Source organism: Protomyctophum parallelum (genome assembly GCF_964188405.1).
Source record: "Protomyctophum parallelum genome assembly, chromosome: 7".
NCBI lineage: Eukaryota > Metazoa > Chordata > Actinopteri > Myctophiformes > Myctophidae > Protomyctophum > Protomyctophum parallelum.
In genome coordinates this window covers 14,164,081-14,185,804 of record NC_139705.1, presented here as the reverse complement: position 1 = coordinate 14,185,804, position 21,724 = coordinate 14,164,081, and positions in this window count along the sequence as shown.

Sequence of the window (21,724 nt, the reverse complement as noted above, 5' to 3'; positions counted from 1 at the left end):
TTGGTGAATGCACCATTTAGCACAATGTGAAAATGATGCCTTTTTAAACATCTGGCAAATGGAGGTGAGTGAGTTAGCATGGTTGTAGAGAAATCAGATAATTAGCCACATCCTTTAAATAATGATGGCAGGGTTATTTCATGAGAAAGTGAAAATTCACGTGAAAATTTGAATTATGTCCTAATCGGTTTAAAGTCATAGCGCCACAATCCAATTTCCGCCTTGATAATGATGATTAATATTCAATAATGTGTAATGATATTGCTGTTAATGGCTTATATCTTGATTTACTGTCTTCTAAATCTGTAATCTGTATTAAACAAATTCTACATTTCAATTCCAACAGCTCATTAAATATGATTCTGGCTTTGAGTTGCTCACTGCCCACTTGCATCATACACGTAGTATTGTTATTTGCAGTCTGCCCTATAATGGAAACTGATATTTACTGATGACTGAGATTTGCATATTTACGTACCGCAGTATGACATAAGATTCTAAAAATGAACAGTCGGTGTAATTTAGGGGTGCCTTGGATGAAAATGTTATGTAAAGGGGGGCCCCTGAGTCAAAAATGTCGGGCCGGGCAGTTTAAAATCCACATGCCTTGCTTGCAAATAACCAGATATGTAAACACATGCTGCTGGTAAACAGCATTGAACCAACATTGAACCAAACTGTACTCTTCCCTTCCTGTGAGAAATTGAAAGATATTACCAACTGTCAGGAAGTGGAAAATAAACGCATGCACATGTGAACACTCTGGCCAGCCCAAATGACAGCTAAGCACTAATGACTTGTAGTGGCTACCTTTTCAACACCGGATCAGTTGAATGAAAACTCTTCAATGAGGTGAATAATTTTAATAATATAACTGACTAAATCCAAATGAAGTGACATTTTATTATATAGATAACAATTAAGCTTTCCTGAAAATGAAGCTTGCAAAAAATATATATTATAGTGAAGCTTGCCATGTATAGCACCTATGTATGTATTTATACTCTGTATCTATACATATAACAAATAAACCCGAACCTGAACCTGATCTGGCTGGGTGGCAATGCATTTTCAATAGAACACTGCCACCCGGTGGACACAATAACAGTATCAGCTGGTTTAAAGTGCAGTAATGCTGTTCATTTACAAGGGCATTAATAAAACATCAATAGACCACAATCATCACTGCTATTTTCTAAATATTTGTATACAATTCATACATTTGAAAACATGTGAAATGGGACATTTTCTGCATAATGAGTACTTTCTACGTTTGGTACTATTAGTCTCTCGTTACCAGACTGTTACCTCCGATTTCCAAACACTTCATCATACAGTCTGGGCCAACGGAAGAGCTGTCATGAGTAAACTATAAAGCGGAAGTGGAGCCTCCTCGCCACTTCCGTTTCATCTTTACAGTCGCGCACATTTATCCTAATATAAATAGAAAACATCTAAGCATATACAGCTTGTTGCTTAGCAGAAAAGGGAATAGAAAAATAAGCTCTAAAGTTATTTTAAAATGTATTTTCAGCTCATGGGAGCTATAGGTCCAGACTCTATATAGCATTCGGAGATTGTGGAATAGTTGTCTGGCTACACGAGACTATGTACATATTGATGCCAATACTTCAAGCAAGTCAATTTTGAATTCCAGACTTTTACTTGTAACAGAGTATTTCTATATTGCTGTATTGCACCACTGTTTGAACGGAGCATTAAAGTGAATCCTAAGTGTGGCATTAACAAAGAATCACCATATGGTGAACAACTCGACACCGGGCACCACACTCCCTCAAGTCAGATCTGCCGGTTCTGGACAACCAGATCTCCATATCTGCCTATGGGCCGGTTCTTGACAACCACCTATCAGACAGACTCCACAACGGTCATGTAGATTGTACATAATTAGAAGAACGAATGTTTGACTCGAATATAAAATTATTTACAATACCGTATTAGCCATAAATCTGGTGGGGCACCTGTCTATGGAAGTGATTGAATTTATTTTTACTTTATAGAAAGTGTGTGTAGGTTTATGCATTATGCCTCAGCAGTGTTCACGTGTGCGTGTTTCTATATTTTACCATGTACCAAAAATCGACCAGCAGCTAATAAATCACATCACCCCATTTCTGCCTGGAGCACAGAGCCCAGCGCCCGCTATTTTCCTTTTCGATTTCGGCTGAGCTTTACATGAACCAACGGCTCTTCTCTTCTTCCTTTTGCCCGTTATATTCCTCTACTTCCCAGTTGCTGCTGTCACATGCTGCTGACAACATTCAAAATCATTCTCACTTTTTCCAACTGGTTTTACCGCAGTGCAGTATGGCCATGAGAGAACGCTCAATCCATGTCAAAACCAAATGCTGCACAATGAACAAATGTAGAGTTGCAGACTTTTATGCACATGAGTCAAATCCTGAGTCTATTTAATTTCTCAGAGAGTTCTCAGAGTTAAATTAACACTTTTACAGTCTTCACAACTTTACTCTGTATTGTATCCAGGCAAAGCTCATGAGTCTGTGTCCACATCACTGTAATTGGTGTCCCCAAACGCAAAAAATCTATGTCACAACAGCTGCGGTGTGTAAATGGAATTTCCGACATCCAGTCGGTTCCACAGAAGTGTATTATTGATGAGAATATTATTAGACAATTGTGTTTGTTAAATGTAATTAGATGGAATTGTTCCATCTTGGTGGCTTTTTGTGAAGGAGAATAATGATGCTTGACACACAAAGCCTCATAAACACAGAAATGACACAGGCAGCTGTCATGAAATCAACAGGGGGATGTGTGTGTGTGTGTGTGTGTGTGTGTGTGTGTGTGTGTGTGTGTGTGTGTGTGTGTGTGTGTGTGTGTGGACTGTGCATACATGCGTACACATTCCTCACATCTATAAGTCAACTTATGGATCACGATACAACTTGTAGATCTGCAATTTTGGAGATATTCTGCTATTTCCAGATATATGAATTAACACAGTCAGGGTCTTTAATCTCAGAGTGAGTGTGATAATGATCACTGCAAGAACAAAGCACAGCAGAGACTGGCAGCATCACACATGCCCTCCTGCTGCCAGTCTAAATTACGTCATAGTAACTTTAAGTTGTCTGTCTTCCTGGTCTTGAACATGTAGGCTACAGGCTACAGCATGAAGTTCCTTCTTCGTAATTAGCTGGGTGGTCCTATGCTATGTTATGCTATCTAGAGGCATCTCTGAAGTGCCCTAGAAATGTCTTTGTTGTCAAAGTATTACATTTAGGCCAAGTACACAGAAGTAATGGATGGATGAATATTGACATCGCTCTCTACTTCCTGTGTTTGGTGTAAAAGCAGATTTTGTTGTTTATGGACGTGCCTTTCAAAGAAAGATTTAGCCGCTATTAGAAGAAGATCCCTACTGTCTGTATAGATGTGAAAGATAATGTGATTACAAATACCACCGCACCCCCAGCCCCCATTCAAGTACAACAAAATGTAAAAACTTTCAAACATAAACAGGCAATGCATCCTGTGGCCTCAATAGCTGAGGATGTCTTGTCTTTTATGTTCATTTCAAGAATTATGAACTTGACTTAGGCACATAGAGCATAGCACTTTAGCTGCTGTACAATATAGTCTTATACATGTAACACAAAGTAGTCGTACTCTACTTAGTTGTGGGCACATGACAAGTGAGTGCGTAAAGCAGAGAAATAAGCAACCTTACACATACTGTAGGTTACCAAAGGAGGTGCTCTTTTACACAATTAACAAACTAATCCACAGACTGTTAGATGCCTCATTCGCCGCTGCAATTCATTGGAGTGACGTGTATCGCACTGATGGCGGAAGTGCGCCTTATAATGGTTATATGGTGCATCCCACATCCCACGTGACTCACGTCCCTTCCTTTCATTACCGGTACTTTCCTTGGCACTAATGCAGAAGCGCCCTCACTTGAGGACAATAGCACAGAGCCGAAGGAGGCGTCTACCTTCCACACAGAACCAGCACTAGCCGGAAACAGTGTGTGGTTGGGGGGGGTAAGAGGGCATTGTCCCCTTAAGCGCTTTGAGTAGGCACGTAGTGCATAGAAAAGCGCTATAAAAATGCAATTCATTATGCCCCCCGTGACACCAGGCCTGCTCTCACATCACACATGGTTTTTCATTTTATTGCTTTGCCTGATGAAGGTCTGACGACTGAAACGTTGCTCAATAAATCTAAACTCAAGTGAAGAGAGTGTGCGGGATTCTTTTTTCTCTACTTCTCAGTTCCAGTTATCCGACGCACCTGTCCATTGTGCAGAAGGACTTTTTCTTATCATTTTATTGCTTGAAAATTTTCTTTACATTCAACTGTGAACAAAATCTACTTGCAACACCTGTAAAAAGCTGAAGGCACATAAGAACACACAAACCACTGCCACGGTGCCACCATCACCATCACATACTGTAACTTCTCCTACCTGACTCTCCCAGTAATTGAAAATAGTCATATTCAAGAAAATGCAGCAAAAGCCGCAACAGTATTGTTAGTTAAAGTAATGTTCTGTATATTAAGCATACTGTAGCTGTCTGCTGGAATGTTCTATTACTCTAAACTTGAGTCAGCTTATTGGCACCAAACGGTGGGAAGAGAATTTCGTATCACAGACAGCCCGGACAGATTTAGGGCTTAGATGCTGCTGCAAATTGTCAAAACAAAGCCAAAAAACAAGAGGGGATTACACGAATAATGAGAAAATTATACTGTCAAGAATGTAATGTTTAAACTGAAATGGAATGTACCGTTTCATCTGCAAACTTTTGCTTGACAAAAATGGTCCCTGTCTGCCTGTCTTGTAAGTTACTGCTAGGCACAGTGGTTCCCAACATCTTTAAGGTATCATACTGAATGTGGAAGAAAAATTGTGTGCTTTGTCAAAATGTGCTTCTTGAATGGGGCTTGGAGTAGTGGAAAGTAAATACGGTAAGTACATTTACTCAAGAACTGGACTTAAATAACATTTTTGAGACAAAAATCCACAAAATCTCAGAGGCAAATAATGTACTTTTTACTTACTAGTACCTTTGCAGATTTAGAGTACTAGAGGTTCGGGTCGGGCCGCTATGCAGCCCTAACACCTATGTCGCATCTGCAATCCGACCAATATGTCTGAGTCAGGGTGTCTGCGGATTTACCTGTCTGTTTTTTGTGCCCATAATAGAGATCTCTGTATCTGTCTGTCTACCTGTGTCTATTTTATCACCATATGAAGATAAATAGGAACTTAAAGTATATTATGTTACTTCCATTGATCCAAGCCAGAACGTATTTGATTGATCATTAAAATAAACATGCTCTGAAAATGCACGCGGCCCACCCATCTGACTACTTAACAGGGCAGCCAAATACGATTTTTAAGTGGCCCGTGATCCAGAAAAGGTTGGGAACTGCTGCTATAGTTTATTGCATCCTATGGTGCAAGACAGATCTAAGACAGTGAAATATGAAGGAGAGTCATCTTTTGACCTTAGGGAAGATCGATATTCATGCAACTGTCCTTTTAATATTCTGTTTTATCATGCACTTTCCACTTGTTATTCACCTTTAAGAGCTAAAACATTTTTCAAGACATTAATGCCACTAATGGACACTTGGTTTGGCTTTGGGGTCACTTCAGCGCACAGCTCTAATCATTTTAAACACTGTGTGCTTCCTAAAGCACTTGGCATTTTGTGATTTTATCACCTTGTCCAATGTGAGATTATTCCCTTAGGCAGGCCAGACTCTGATAATTACAGCACGAGGTGAGAAACTGAACCCTCCACATGGAATGGATTACAGTATTAATAAAACTCTACCCTGAGCAAGTCTATTCATCATTTTAATGATGTCTTTGAGATTCAATTAATGATCAACTGATGATAGTCAATGTTATACTGTACACAAAGGCTTTCTCCTTATAGCATTTTGAAGCCAATTTTTTTTTACATTCACCATTATAAGCCAAATATATCAGTTTTATGCTTCATTGCCATCTTGTCTGCGATCAGAATCAAAGAGGGTGTAATATTTAAGGCAATACTTATGTTTGTTGTGCCGACTGCCCACATGTATGCTTGCAGGATTTGCAGGATTTTCTTTGTGATTTTATGGGCCTCATACTGTGGATTATCTACCTTAACTCTTTCCTGAAGTCAAAATACATTACTGAGCTTGTGATTACATCATGAACCAACACACATCTCAGGTCTTCTGGGACAGGTCTGCTTTCTGCACTACATATCTGGAACAAACTTCCAGAAAACTGCCGGTGCCTTTTATTGAGTTTTTAAATAATTTCTTCTCTTTTTTTCTATTTCCATTTTTCATTTAATTTAGTTTTGTTTTTATTGCACTCTTAATGCTCTGTCTTAATGTTGTAATGCTTTAACGTCTTAATGCTTATTGTTTTGTGTAAAGCACATTGAATTGCCTCCAAAATAAAATTTCTGTCACGTTTTGGGTTCAAACGTGCAGACAGCAGATTTACTGTGCTGTATGTGTTAGGATTATAGATTATGAGCTTTTATCACTTGTCAATAATGTCTCCGCTCGCATAGAAAAGCTTGGTGTGGATGGATTGTCTCCATGCGAGTGCACGGATGCCTGAAGTGAGGATTTAGAGTCAGGAGAAGTGAAAGATTACACAGTAAAATCCTAAGTGTTCATTTAGCTCTGTGGAGTGTACACTACACATGTAACCAAATGGAGCCTTATTCTGTGCACTTAATAATTTAACCCTGAGGATTTCACAGTGTAGACGATGATGCTAGTATCAACGCATGGCAGAAGAATCACATAACACCCAAGACCACGGTTAATATTGTTTTGTATATTTTTGTTTTCAACTTGACTTTATTTCGAATTAGTTTGTAAATGTGGATTTGCTAGTTTAGTTATTATTATTATTATTATTATTATTTAGTTATTATTTGAAAAGGCTTAGTTTTAGTTCCATTTGTATTAGTGTTTAGTTTTTTTATTGTAATATAGCGCATTTGCAAAGGGTGAGTTTCAATATGTTCAGTAAAAAAGCCCCCAGGTCGTTGTGACATCACGTGACATCAGCCCCCGGGTCACCCCAGGCAAGCCCCCAGGTGCCCAGGTCATCGTGACATCAGCCCCCTGGTCACCCCAGGCAAGCCCCCAGGTGCCCAGGTCATCGTGACATCAGCCCCCATATATGGTGCCCAGGTCATTGTGACATCAAGTGACATCATCAGGGATGGATATATAGTAAATGCAACCTGCTGTCACAGTTAAGCCCATATATGGAGAACCCTGATGTCATCAATATTGGCCAGCAACTCATCTGACCTAAAAACATCAACCCCTTAGATCTCCATATATGGATATATGTCAGAACCTATTCTGACAGTCCATTCTTTGATCCTTCCCCATCCATCATTCCTCTTCGATGTCTCCCTTTTGACTCATACCTGTCCATTCAAACTCTAGACGTGCTTGCCCCAAAGTTATTAGTGGAGCACCGGCACCCTCATAGCGCAGCACTGAGTGCCGCACTATGAACTTGTAGGTCTGCTATTTTCTTTTTTATCGTGAAAATGTACCTCAAGTCGCTTCTTCCCCTCAGGCGTCTTACTGGTAGATAACTACAATAACCCTGCCGAAGACATCTTCCACATGACGCTACATGATGAGCGCAGACATCACACCAGAGCCAGATATAGGCATGGGTAACAACTGCATACAAACACAACACCTCTATGCTTATGAAATACGACGTGCCAGGCAAACTAGAAAAACAATCAACCTTCAATGAGTCTTGGAGATGAGATTTGTCAGAAGGAGTCAACGAGGTAAATTGACATGCCTGTTTTTGTGATTCACTGTCATTCACTTGTGATTCACTTGTCAGTGAGGCTGCTCAAAATAACAGATTCTTCAATCAAAAACTAACAAAAACAACTATAAAAAAGGCACCTTGGCTGGTAATAGTGTGCCGCAGGTTCGACTCCCGATCCCGACGGCCCTCACTGCATGTCACCCCCCCATCTCTCTCCCCATCTCCTGTCAGCCTACTGTCTGTCCCACCATACAAATATAAAATAAAGGCAAAAGCCACGAAAGAAATATGAAAACAAGAATATAATGGATAGTTTTAGCCCTAACCCTGACATGAGTTAAGAACTCCATTATGTTGCAGATAGAATGAATAGGCCTAAGGCCAACTGCCTTTCCTTTCCCTTACCCTAGTCCTATATCTGTTTTTATTGCCGACAGCTAATCAGAAAAGTAGAGGGAGACGTCTCAGACCATTTAGAGCACAATGCAATCTGTATTCACAATGGCCATAGCGTCTTGACAGGATGTGCCCAGTACATAACACATTGATGTTTGTATTAGGCTGGTGGTGCAGTTAAGGAGATATACTGTAGTGAGGAGATGGCTGTGTGTGTGTGTGTGTGTGTGTGTGTGTGTGTGTGTGTGTGTGTGTGTGTGTGTGTGTGTGTGTGTGTGTGTGTGTGTGTGTGTGTGTGTGTGTGTGTGTGTGTGCTCTCCAGGCGGTCACGGTCTGTTGGCAATGCAGTGGCAGAGCATGCTGCATCGAGGCCTTAGGACTCAATGTGGTAACTCACCTGAAGGTTAGTGGTGGCAGAGCATGCTGCATCGAGGCCTTAGGACTCAATGTGGTAACTCACCTGAAGGTCAGTAGTGGCAGAGCATGCTGCATCGAGGCCTTAGGACTCAATGTGGTAACTCACCTGAAGGTTAGTAGTGGCAGAGCATGCTGCATCGAGGCCTTAGGACTCAATGTGGTAACTCACCTGAAGGTTAGTAGTGGCAGAGCATGCTGCATCGAGGCCTTAGGACTCAATGTGGTAACTCACCTGAAGGTTAGTAGTGGCAGAGCATGCTGCATCGAGGCCTTAGGACTCAATGTGGTAACTCACCTGAAGGTCAGTAGTGGCAGAGCATGCTGCATCGAGGCCTTAGGACTCAATGTGGTAACTCACCTGAAGGTTAGTAGTGGCAGAGCATGCTGCATCGAGGCCTTAGGACTCAATGTGGTAACTCACCTGAAGGTCAGTAGTGGCAGAGCATGCTGCATCGAGGCCTTAGGACTCAATGTGGTAACTCACCTGAAGGTCAGTAGTGGCAGAGCATGCTCCATCGAGGCCTTAGGACTCAATGTGGTAACTCACCTGAAGGTCAGTAGTGGCAGAGCATGCTGCATGCGAGGGCTTAGGACTTCAAATCGATATCATGACTATTTCATACTTTTTCCTTCAAATCGATTTCCTCGATTACGATTGTTCAAAGAAAAGAAAATAGTGAAAAGCTGCAATTGCGACGCGTGGTGAGCCTGTAGATCAGCTATTTTCACTTAATCAGATTCAGATTTAGTCAATCATTTTTATTTGTTATAGGCTACAAGAAAAACATAAAAAAAAACATTATCAAACTAAAAACCTCGTAATCTTGATGTTTCGGTTATATAATGGTTCCAAATATCAGCTTCAATATACAGTAATTTTGGCTAATTTCCCAGTAACCACAGAAAGAGCTACAAATGTTGCTGCTAAGTGTTAATGAAGACTTTTCACTGCCTGTTTTTGGTACCACTGCTTGGGGGAGGGGGGCTCTTCAGCAATTATACAACATAACTAATTAGTTTTCTACAGCATATGCAGAAAGAATTGTATGTGTAAGTAAGCATTAATGGAGAATCAATGCAGGATGCATTAAGCTCGACCTCATTCACTACAACTACTGTTGCTGCCGGGGGCAGCAGACATGGGGAAGCACTGTAAAGAATTTTGACAGCTCGCTTAGCGTCCCACTGCTTATTTAACTAAATTCGAAAGACAGCAGTTCTCCTCTGAATTATTTTAATGGGTTTCGGGCACATTTCATATGACAACAAATAAAATAAAAAGATTATGCAGCTGAAAAATGGTTCCCTTGACAGACCGACAAGAAGTACTTCAGAGAGGAGCTGTCAAAGGGCTTGTTAGTATTCATATTAAACACACTACACCCTAAAGAAGACTCTTCCAAGGGGGATATTTGCACACCTCAATTTTGCACACCACAATTTTCCTTTCATGGGTGGTGGTGTGGTGAACAGGGTATGCTAACAACACCTAGCCTGGAAAGCAGACAAATCAAATAATGTGCTTTGGTCATGCCAACCCAGCTAACACCCATGTGATTCTGATAACCACCTGGGCTTTATACTCACATAGGCAGCAGAGGGTAAGGCCTGAGCTATACTTGGTTTTGCACTGTGTCGAGCACCGGCAATAGCAGATCTAGAAGCTCACAGGCATGTCACGCTACGAGGCATTGTGAGCTTGTAGTTTGTCTGTTTTTCAGCGCGTAAGTATAATCACCCTTAAGCCCATGGGTTACAGCTCATGTGAGGAAGTGAAGGCCCATCGGTGCAGACGGATGACCTGCACTCATCTGAGTGACCGGTCAATAACAAGTCTAGTAAGGAAAATGAAAAGTACACACTGTCAGGATATAAGGTCGGTGTAATGTCCATCCACCGTGACGAGGAGGGTTGAGAACTCAAATAAATACTAACCTCATGATAGGGGGGGATTACAGTGTCCTAACTTGCTGTGGTATTTTTGGGCAGCTCAATTGAGAACACTAATGTTCTACTTTACAACGGATGTGGCGCCAGCATGGAAAGATGTGGAATGAGCTCCTTGAAGTTGTCACTCCCCCTTTATATTTACTCAGATACTTATAAAAACCTAAAAAGAATTACAAGCAATCCTATAGTTAAAACAATGATTGAAGTCTGGCATGAGGTCAATATATATTTGGGAGAACATCCACGTCTCTCTCGCTTCAGCCCAATATGGGGTAATAATCAATTTGTGCCAGGTAGAGCTGATGGGGGGTTTAAATTATGGGCTGATAGGGGAATAGGTCAATTAAGGGATGTATTTGAGAGGGGTCGGGGGAGTATGCTCTCGTTCGAGGAACTTGTCATTAAATATGATATCCCTCGCAAACACGTCTTTAAATATCTGCAACTGAGGGATTTTATTAGAACTAATCTGGGGCAATCCATGCTGGCCCCATCCACGTCTGTGCTGGAGAAAGTTTTGGTTAATGACCCATTCGGAAGGGGGATAATATCAGATTTCTATGCTCTATTGGTTGACTTTTCTCCGGAATCCTCGGAAGATAGACTTAATGCCTGGAGAACAGATATCCAGGAGGATTTAACAGTGGAACAATGGAGTAGGGCTTGTGCACAAGCTCAATCCCAGACTGGGAATACTCGTCTAAAACTTCTACAATACAATACAATAAGTATAATTGTAATATTCCAGATGTATGCACCAGATGCGGTGAAGATAGAGGCACATTTTTCCACTGTCTATGGTCCTGTCCAAAATTGATGGAGTTTTGGGGGAAGGTCGGGCAGGAAATATAGAAGATTTTGTCAATAAATATTGTACCAGAACCAAAGTTCTTCCTGCTCGGTCTATACCCAGAGGGACACAAGATAAAGAGTAATGAACAAATGTTTATAGATATATGTCTTTTACAAGCTAAGAGAATGATAGCATTGACCTGGAAGAGGCCAGACAAACCAAGTATTACACAGTGGTTCAAGGAATTATGTTTATGTTTACCTTTGGAAAAGATTGCATACATTCTTAAGGACAAAAAAGAAAAGTTTCAGGAGGTGTGGGGACGTTTTATAAGTTACATAAAGAACAATAATTTGTCACGGTGGAGCTGAAGAGGAGTAGTGCTGTTGTTGTTGTTTTGTTTTTTTTGTGGTTATTGTTGTTTTGCTTTCTTTCATTCATTCGTTCATTGTTGTTTTTTGTATGTTTGTATTGTCAGTTGTGTGTGTAAAAAAGGAAAATAAATACATTGTTGAAAAAGAAAATACTAACCTCATTCTTATTGCTTCAGAAAGTACAGTCTGTTAGTGTACCGTAGGCCTACAGACTGAAAGTTAATGTACAGTATTTCAAAGTATAGGGCTAGGCTGATAAGTAACAAAATGAATATATTACACAAAGTACGAACTGAATGTTACTGAAAGTAATAATGTTACGTTAGTGTATAACCAATTATAAACTAAAGGAGCAACGTGAACAACAAACTATAGACTGAAAGTCTAACAAAAACTATAGACAGAAAGTACAACAAAGTATAGGATGAATGTAACAGAGTGAATGTATCAGTGTATAACAAAGTACATCAAAATGTCCTATACATTTCCTATAAGTCCTTCAAACAAGTAAAACATTTACTAGGATGTGCCACAACGATATTAAGTTTACCATGGCCACTTGGCCAGTGTTTTGAGATTAATCAAAGATGGTGGTCTCAGGAAATCATTAGCTTTGCTTTTTTCTTTCACAGCCTAAGTTTGTGTTATATACTGTAAATCCTGGTACATTAAAAAGTACTACAGTAACAGTCTCAGTTCCCAACACCGGGTCCACCTTTATCTTGATGCCTGACAAAAATGACGGCAGATGGAGTGTGAATAATAACATCATCATCCCTGCGGCAACCTGTTAAGTGCAGTACGGCAATTCAGATACTTCCTATCAACTAAACAAACTAAAATCCATGACTCGCCAAGTGAAAATGATATGGTGCCTTGTTGTGCGCACACACGCACACACGCACGCACGCACACACGCAAGCACACACACACACACACACACAAAACACTGTACTAGTAAACCTCTCACAGCGTGACTCTCTACATGATTAGCAACACCAGGAGCATGAAGCTAATCTCTTACCACAGAAATGCCCACAGGGTAAAGGGCTGGTTGAGTGTTCTATAACCATGTGGTGAGTGGCGCGAGGTAGGGAATTAATCACATCAAAGCGGACCAAAATATAGTTTACACCTGCAGTGGTCATCATCTTAAGAAACGTCAAGTTACCGTTCACATGTCGTGAGCAGGGGATTTACCCAGGGGCTTATTGAAGGAGGTATTACTGTACTGGAGGAAATTCAAGGGAGACGAAAGCTAAGGATGCAAGGATGAATGTAATCTGGACAGTGGTGGACAAAGTACTCAACCCCAGGACTTGAAGCAAAGTATATAGATACTGTCTCCTAGTCCTAGTCAAACAATTTACTCCACTACAAGTGAAAGTAGCTCAGTGTCATATTTGTACTTGACTTAGGCCCCCACCTCGGGCTGTTAGCCGTGCAAGTTTGTAAATGATATAAAACTTTCCAGCGTCTACATTGCTGTTATGTTAATTATGCATGCCGCCGGTAAACTGCTCCGGATTCAAGAGAAAGCTGTAGTACACATGGCCAGCCTGTAGATGGCCACCCAAATAAAAAGAAAAATCTGTAAAATGCATGTGAATGCATAATCAGTCTGTAGCTGATGTTTTTCTTTCTTTTCATTACTCATTACATTGATGATTTTACATAGGCCTACTGATATTCTCATAACTACCCTCTTCTGCCAGATGTAGGCTACAAAGTAGGATATAAGCATGCAGATCTTAAAGCTCACAACGAGGGGCGGCATGATACATTGTGAATTTATGAGTTTGATTTTGGAGATTATATTAGGGGCGCAACACTACTGAATGTCAGATAATTGCTCGTTAATATATTGGTTCCACCTGCTGCCTGCACTGGCAGCACAGCGCTAAACATGTTGCCTAATCTGCAGCTAGTTAACATGAGAAATTGCACATAGGCTACTATACAGGCCGTTTATCGAGGAATGTGGACAGTAAACGATGGGTTTATCCTACCTGGGGTCTCTCAATGCAAAGCCGTTTTGAAGTTACACAATGGCTTTGCCCGTGACATTTTGGCTGCTTGCTTGCAAAAATATAATTTAGAGAGCAAGTTGAAGCATGGATCATAGCACCTTCAGAATCTTTAATTTCCACCCAAGAAGACGAAACACTTTGACGAGGTGAGTCCATGCTGATGTTCTGTGCACCTCACAGAGGGACCTGCCTGGCTGTGCTGCCTATCTTAGATATAGCCTGTAATCTATTCTACACTGCACCATTTAATAGTAACAATAATGTAGAAGATCATCTGTTATTCTTATTGCCTTTCCAGATTGGTAATCACCATAATTTAGGCTATATCTGTTCTCCGAAAATAGCTCATCTACAAGCTCACTGCATGGCTGCAGATCGGCTATTTTCGGAGAAGAGATTTATAGACATTATTTGCAAATATAAAATAGCTGTGAGTGATACTGGAGGTGGAAAGCCTGGTGACGTGAGGTTAGTTTGGAGGGGGCGAGGGGACTATTGCGTCACCGTTTCAGCAAATAGGCGGCATTCTCTGTACTCATGGAGATGACAAAGTCGCGTCTCCAAACTTTCCCACTCTGGAAGGTGGTTTCAAAATTAGTCCCCAATAACGCCGTCTCTGTGTGACAGAAAGGGCAGATCGGCTAAATACTTCCCCGGGTAACGCAGAATACGTCCTCATCTGGATGGCCCTTTAAAGTAGGCTACTGGAGTACTAAAAAAGTATCAAAAGTACATCATTTTAACTAGACGGGAACCCCTTTTGGTGTTTTAACTAAGCATTATGTTATACTTTAGCTATTGAAAAATAGCAGATCTACAAGCTCTTGTAGCAGCTTGTAGGTCTGCTATTTTTGAAAAATCGTAAAAATGCGGCACATCTTTGAATATATATTCTTTCAGAGCGAACGTTTATTTATTTCGACGTCAGGCCTAAATGGGTTAAAAAAGTACATTTTCTTTTTTTAATATCAATGTCAATGCTGTATGGGGAAAAAGATTTTCCATAAAAATGTTCAAAAATAAATATCACAGTGAAAATAGCAGTTCTACTCCACGTCACATCGTGACGGTGTGTGATCTTGAAGGTCTACTGCTATTTTCACTAAACAAAAGGACCACTTCAACACTTTTCATCTTCATATAATAGGTCCTTAGACTCCTTACTAATAATCATAATAAAATGGTACAATCTTTTTCTACTCAGTCTGTGTCTCATAAAAGGGCTGTGGTCAGTTCAAAAACCCGTCCACCAGTGACATCATCGTTTTTTTTGTTTTGTTTTTTAACAAGATTTTTTTACATAAATGTTTAGATTTGTATTATCGTGATAACGATGGCTTCCATTTTCACATTGCAACTTTTCAGGACTAGAAAGCCTGCAGTTTCTATTAGCTTGGATTCCCCATCGATGATGTCACTGGTGGACGGGTTTCTGAACTGCCCACAGCCCTCCTATGAGACACAGACTGAGTAGGAAAACAATTGTGCCATATTATCATATTTATTAGTGAAGATAGGTTTGAAAGGTGGTCCTTTAAGTGGATAATTCATAACTTTTCACAGTCCTAGAAATGTAGTGGAGTCAAAAGTAGGCTACAATATTTCTCTGTGAAATGTAGACTGAGAGGTACAGTACTCAAGTAAATATAATTACTTGACATATTATATAGTTATATCACCTCTAAAATCCATAATTCCGTCTTTCTATTATAAGAAACCTTAACTTCAGTAAGGTAGACGGGACTCTGGTAGGAAAAAGCTATAGGAGGATTTGTTTCTATATTAGCATGAACAAAGTTCTTCACGGTGTGTTTGGACTGTCTAAATAAGGAAATTAATTAAAAACAATGGGAACAGTTGGGAACGCACAGAAGCTGTTGCCTTTGCAAGAGAGGACTTTTATGTTCCAAACCTTTGGTGTTTCAATGAGTTTAACTATTTCATAGCTATTTCACATGTTTTTGCCTGTGGGTGCACACCTCCCACAACAACAAAAGCAGTGGCATCATCTGCTGGTGCATGTTGATCATTTCAGGAGCCCGTTGCGAACCTCTTGTACAAACACGTACCCTCACAGTGTGTATCTGTGCACCCAGCACCACAGACAGCTGCGCAACACACACGTCAAGTTTTAACCCCTTAATGAGTAGGTTACAGTTTTTGCTGAGAGATGAAAGCTTTAACGGTTTCTCTCTCTCTCTCAAATGGAGAAAGAACACAGCTTTGAGAGACAGAAAGTTTGGGAACTGCCATGGGGACTTCTGGGGGGGCACATCAGAACAAACTGAACAAAGAATAAAACGCAATACTTCTAGGGAATAAGAAGTGAATATACAACACCTGGCAGTGCCACATACCTATATACTGTAACTCAGGGGGGGGGGGGGGGGGGGGGGGGGAAGACATACAGTAGTAAGTGTCAAGTGATCAAGTTTTAATACAACCAGGTTGTTAATATTCAAATCTTTCGCACTGCCAACACAAAAGTAATGAATTTTTCTCTCTGCAATACAGACAGGCCTTAGAGAATAGCCAGGGAACGTCTGATCCAACGATGGGTGACAGCCAACGATAACCCCCCCCCAAAAAAGAATCCTCCATAATTACTGTGAGGATATATTGAGCCAGCGCTGCTGTGGATTAATCCTCCTGCAACTATTTAACAATATACATACAGTATGTGAGGTTGTTGCTAAAAATAGTAAAACACCCATCTCTTATTTGAATTTGCAGCTTGCACACTATCCTTCTTTTGTGCCCCTCCTCACCACCACCCCCCCACCCTCTCTCCCTCCATATCTCCTTCCCTTCTGCTCCCCTCCCCCTCCATCTCTCTTCCTCGTATCCGAACTTGCAAACATGCAGCAGCAGCTTCAAAGAGCATAGATAACGTGGAGTGCAGAGCTGACTGTAATTCACGACACCACATGGAACGATAACGTCATTTTATTTGCTACCAGAGAGTGGCACTGAGTTTTACTGCAAACAGCACTCTCACCTATGCTGTGACGGCTGATAAACACAAACTGGGGTAAGTCCGTGGAAGTAAGCCTCACACATGCCCTCGAGTCACAGTTTGACTCGAGGGCATGTTAAAGGACAACTTAAGTTTTTTTTCAACCTAGGTTCATGTTTTAGGATGTTATTAGAGAAAGTAAAAGATGAGTGTTTTATTTATTTTTATTTGCTGCTTTCTTTCGTTTTAGGGATTTTACCTGTTTTTGACAGGGTTAGGGCATTCGAGCATGGGGCTAAATATATATATATATATATATATATATATATATATATATATATTTTAAAAAGAAAATATATATATATATATATATATAGTATATGTACATATATATATGTATTTTTTATTTTTGTTACGAAATATGGCGATTTCTTTTTTTATTATTTACTATAGTCCTAATAAACCCCAGGAAATTACATCTGGCCACAAAAGAATCACAGGATCTACTGAATATGAAGGTAGCCTACTGGGGGGGAAGCCACACTGTGTGTCATTATAGGCTCAATATGTCAGTTTGACACATTTAGTAGATCTCGTGATCTTTTGTGGCCAGATTAAATTTCCTGGGGTTTATTAGGACTATAATATATCATTTAAAAATAATCGCTATAAAATGTTGTAAAAAAAATACATATCTAGCCCCATGCTCGAATGCCCTCGCCCCCTGTCAAAAACAGCTAAAATCCCTAAAACGAAAAAAATAACACTCACCTTTTAGTTTCTCCAATAACATCCTAAAACATGAACCTTGGTTGAAAAAAAACTAAAGTTGTATAAAGTATAAAATAAAATATGTATATATACTAACTTAACTTGCACAAATGAAGAGACCAGGTCAATTTGGTTTAATGTGTACAGCACACTCTTGGAGTTAAATTAACACAGCACACACACATAGTACATAAACTTCAACAGACTACTACTAGGCGATGAGCTGGGGGAGGGGATACATTTTGAGACGGAAACCATGCATCCATTCAGCTCCTAATGCTTGAGTTTACGTGAAATGATTCAAGACTTGCCTAAGTCAAAGAAGCAAAAGAGCACCCCTTTCTCAAATTAATGGCATTTATGTTACAGTGAAAAGGTCAGCAACGAATGAGACCGGAGGGAATTCACACCAATGACACCAATGTATCACAGAGCCCTGATAACGAATGCCATAGAGCCAGTACAGTACATCAAACACAAACCCATAAGAGGTAATACTCATGTTATCAAAACCACTTCAGAAGCATAGTTGACATGTCAAGATAAATTAAGGCAGTTATTCCCAACATTGCAATATCTTCACAATGGAGGACATTGCAAATCATCTGCAAAACACTAAGATTTGAATGATCAAGTGTTGAAATGTTAAACCGTTTTCGTCCATCCGACGTGTCCACACGTCATAGGGAATCCAATCGCCGCATCCATAGGACGTGTGTTGTGTACACGTCCTAGTGCATCCTCAATGTTATTTAGCGAGAGAAGAATATTCTGAATTTCCCCTTTTTTATTTTTGAGTGAGCCTCTAAGGCCACCGTACGCTTCGCTCTGCCTTCATATTAGCGTCTCGTTCACTAGCCTGTTAGCGCTCATCTAGGGCGCTCTCCGTGGTTTTGATCTGATGGATATACTAGCGCTTCATTTCTGCTCCTCATCCGCCTCTCGTTCAAAATATTGGAGGGGGGGCACCCCAGAGCTTCTATTTTGAAGAAATCCTGGCGCTGATTGTGTTAACCCGGTCGATGCCAAATTCTGCACACACACTCCCTGGATGCCAACGATGAACCTCTGCCCCAAAATTTCCAGAACGGCCTGTTATAGCGCCACCAGGAGGCCGCTTTGTGCAAAACAAGTTTTTGCACAGTACACCTACATATTTTGTCCAAACATCACGCAAACTGGTACACAGTCTCTCTAGTTCACATCTGGCTTTTAGAGCGCCACCAGGAGGCCGACTTTTGTAAAACACATTTTTGGATATTACTCCTCCGGATTTTGTCCAAAAATCCCGCAAATCGTTACACAGTATCTCCATAGTCATGTGCTCAAGACGGATGTGTCTGATATTTCATATTCCATCCTAATTGGCTAACATTGGCTTTCAAATTTTGCAGGATTGGCCTGTTTTGAACAAAAAGCCTCAAATCATGAACGCAGCGTGCAATTTGACGTGAAATCTTTCACGTACTTTCCTACTAGGCTGAGGAATATAGCCCACCCATTTCACATTGGCCTGTTATAGCGCCACCAACAGGTGGATTGTGCATGCGTGCGATCAACACGGATCTGCACCATTTCCCATATTCCATCCTGATTGGCAAAGATTGGAACAAACAAACAAAAAACATGTTTATATTACTCCTAAACATTCCTATCCTCCTGGTGGAGACCTGTGCCCAGAAGGGTTTTAATTTAATTTAATTTGCTTTGATGGGGAAAATATTATTCCAGATATCTTCAGAAGAAGACATTGCACATTGCAAGAGACATTTGGACTAATGATTTGTAAGACCTGTTGTGTTTGTATTGTGTTATAGGTTAGGTATACTGTGCCAAAATGCAGTTTTCTATGCCTTTCAGGGGTACTGTGGGGTTTGACCCCCCAAAAAAAACGTCGTCGCAGAATGTAATTTCTGGGAGCTCCTGCAAGAACTGAAAGCCACTTTCACCCCTGGGTATATACATATTTTAATACAACTCATAGCGACTGGCGAGACTAAAAACAAACAGGGGGACCATAACTCTATGGGGGGGGACCAAAACAAAGCGACTCAGAGTTTTTATTTATTTTTATCTGTCCGGTCTAAACCACGCCTAGACTGGCTCACACAGAGCAGGCTTTCCTCCGAGGTGGAAAAGCCTGCTGATGTTTAAACCTGTTTCCAGCACAGAGGCACTACTAGGAAGGAGCACATACTGTATAGTGTAATGCCACATGGTTTTAGACTAGTCATTTGGTTAGACCAGTCCTACAACTAAAACCTATCTCAAACCCTCACCCTAACCCTAACCTCCAACGGGGCAGCACACCTAAACCTAACCTTAACCCATGTCTAACCAGTCTAAACTAAGTATGCACCCCACTACGACCACATACTGTATAGTACTGTATACTAATCCCACATGGTATTATACATACACTAGAATCATAATAATCACATTATTCACATCCATCCCCTTGCCTGACAAACACAGTCCAAGCATACACCAGAAAACACACTCACACCTCTATTTTAGAAAAGTGAACAGGTGTTGAAAACTATCACTTGTGCTAATACTGTATACTGTAAGGCAAGCAATGCATCTGCAATGCAATGACATCTAGCGACAGCAACACCTCTCTGATGCTGTTACTGTGTGTTACACGCTTATATGAAGTGAAAACATTTGGGCAAGGTTTCAGCCATGAACCCCAGTGACATCCTTTATGAAATTAAAGTTAAAATATTTCAAAATGTAATCATGTGAAAATAATTAGTATCTAGGTACTCCTGTATTGTACTGACCTACTGGCAGTATGCATCATAAATGTGGTCCTGATCGGTACAACAGTTTTGGAATTAGGTCCGGACAGACATACAGACAGACCCTCTTATAGACGGATGGACTTATGCAGACAGAGCCACACCATTAAAAAGAAAGTAAAACACAATTGCCTGGAACAACAGCTCCTCTCCTCTAAAATGTACATATCTCACAAAATACAAAACTAATACTAGTCCCCCCAAAGCTCAGACACACACACACACACACACACACACACACACACACACACACACACACACACACACACACACACACACACACACACACACACACACACACACACACACACCAATACTCCTGTCAGCGTGAATATGTACATACAGTAAGTGTACATCACTATAAATGTAAATATTTTAATACAACCACACCTTGCCACACCATGCCAGATTCTGATGAGGGTATACATCATGTACTACAGTGATGGATGAATTAAATTACTTTTGTCTGTCTTCTGCAAAATAACTACATCATATCATATCACAGTAATCTGATAGAATAATGTGATGTATTCCATCATCAGTAGATCAGAAGATAAAACAGGACAGAACATTGTGAAAGAAAGAAATGATGTAGAGAAACGGGTCTAAAACAGCACAAAACCTGGTGTGCAATTAAATAGATCACAATCTCCTATATTGCATTTTAGTGACACTGAAATTCATGCAGATACGTTTACTACCACTATTATTAGACACATTACACTATACATTAGAAATAAATAAATACAAAGTTAATATTTAGCACACTATAGGTTGACAGTGACTCACTGGCTTGCATGAGCTGCCCCTGACGTCCAAACACCTGGGAGAAAGGGCTTCTTCTGCAGGTAAGCATCTCCTCCATGGCTAGCTTCACTCCTCTTGGGACAGAGTTCTTCCGTCTTTTCCTAAGAAAAAAAAGGTGCTCAGAGGGTCAGTCGCTGAGTGGCGAAGGGAGGATTGTGTTGTGTTGCGCTGGTTCTGCTGCAACTTCTCTCCCTCTCCTGCTGACAGCTGAATGCCCAGTCAGTACTAACTCACAATCTCTCTTCCTGGGGGTTTGACTTGCCTACAGCCTTTCCCGCTGATTGCGGATCAGCCCCGGTCTTCCTCTTCTTAGAAGAACTGATCTGAGGTGTGTGTGTATACTAGTCCTCTCCACACTTGCTCCTATGAGGCACTGCTTCAGAGGCAGGACACAGCTCACAGAGAGAGATCGAGACATACTCGGCGGGTGGGAGGGATAGAGGGGGGGGGGGGGGGGGGAGAGAGAGAGAGAGAGAGAGAGAGAGAGAGAAGCCTGCTGCAAAAAGAAGAAAGAAGACATGATTTTCCCTGACGGAGAAGAGAGACGACTGTATGCATTTGTGTATAAAAGCTTTGATCATATTGATGCTGCCACTGCCACTGT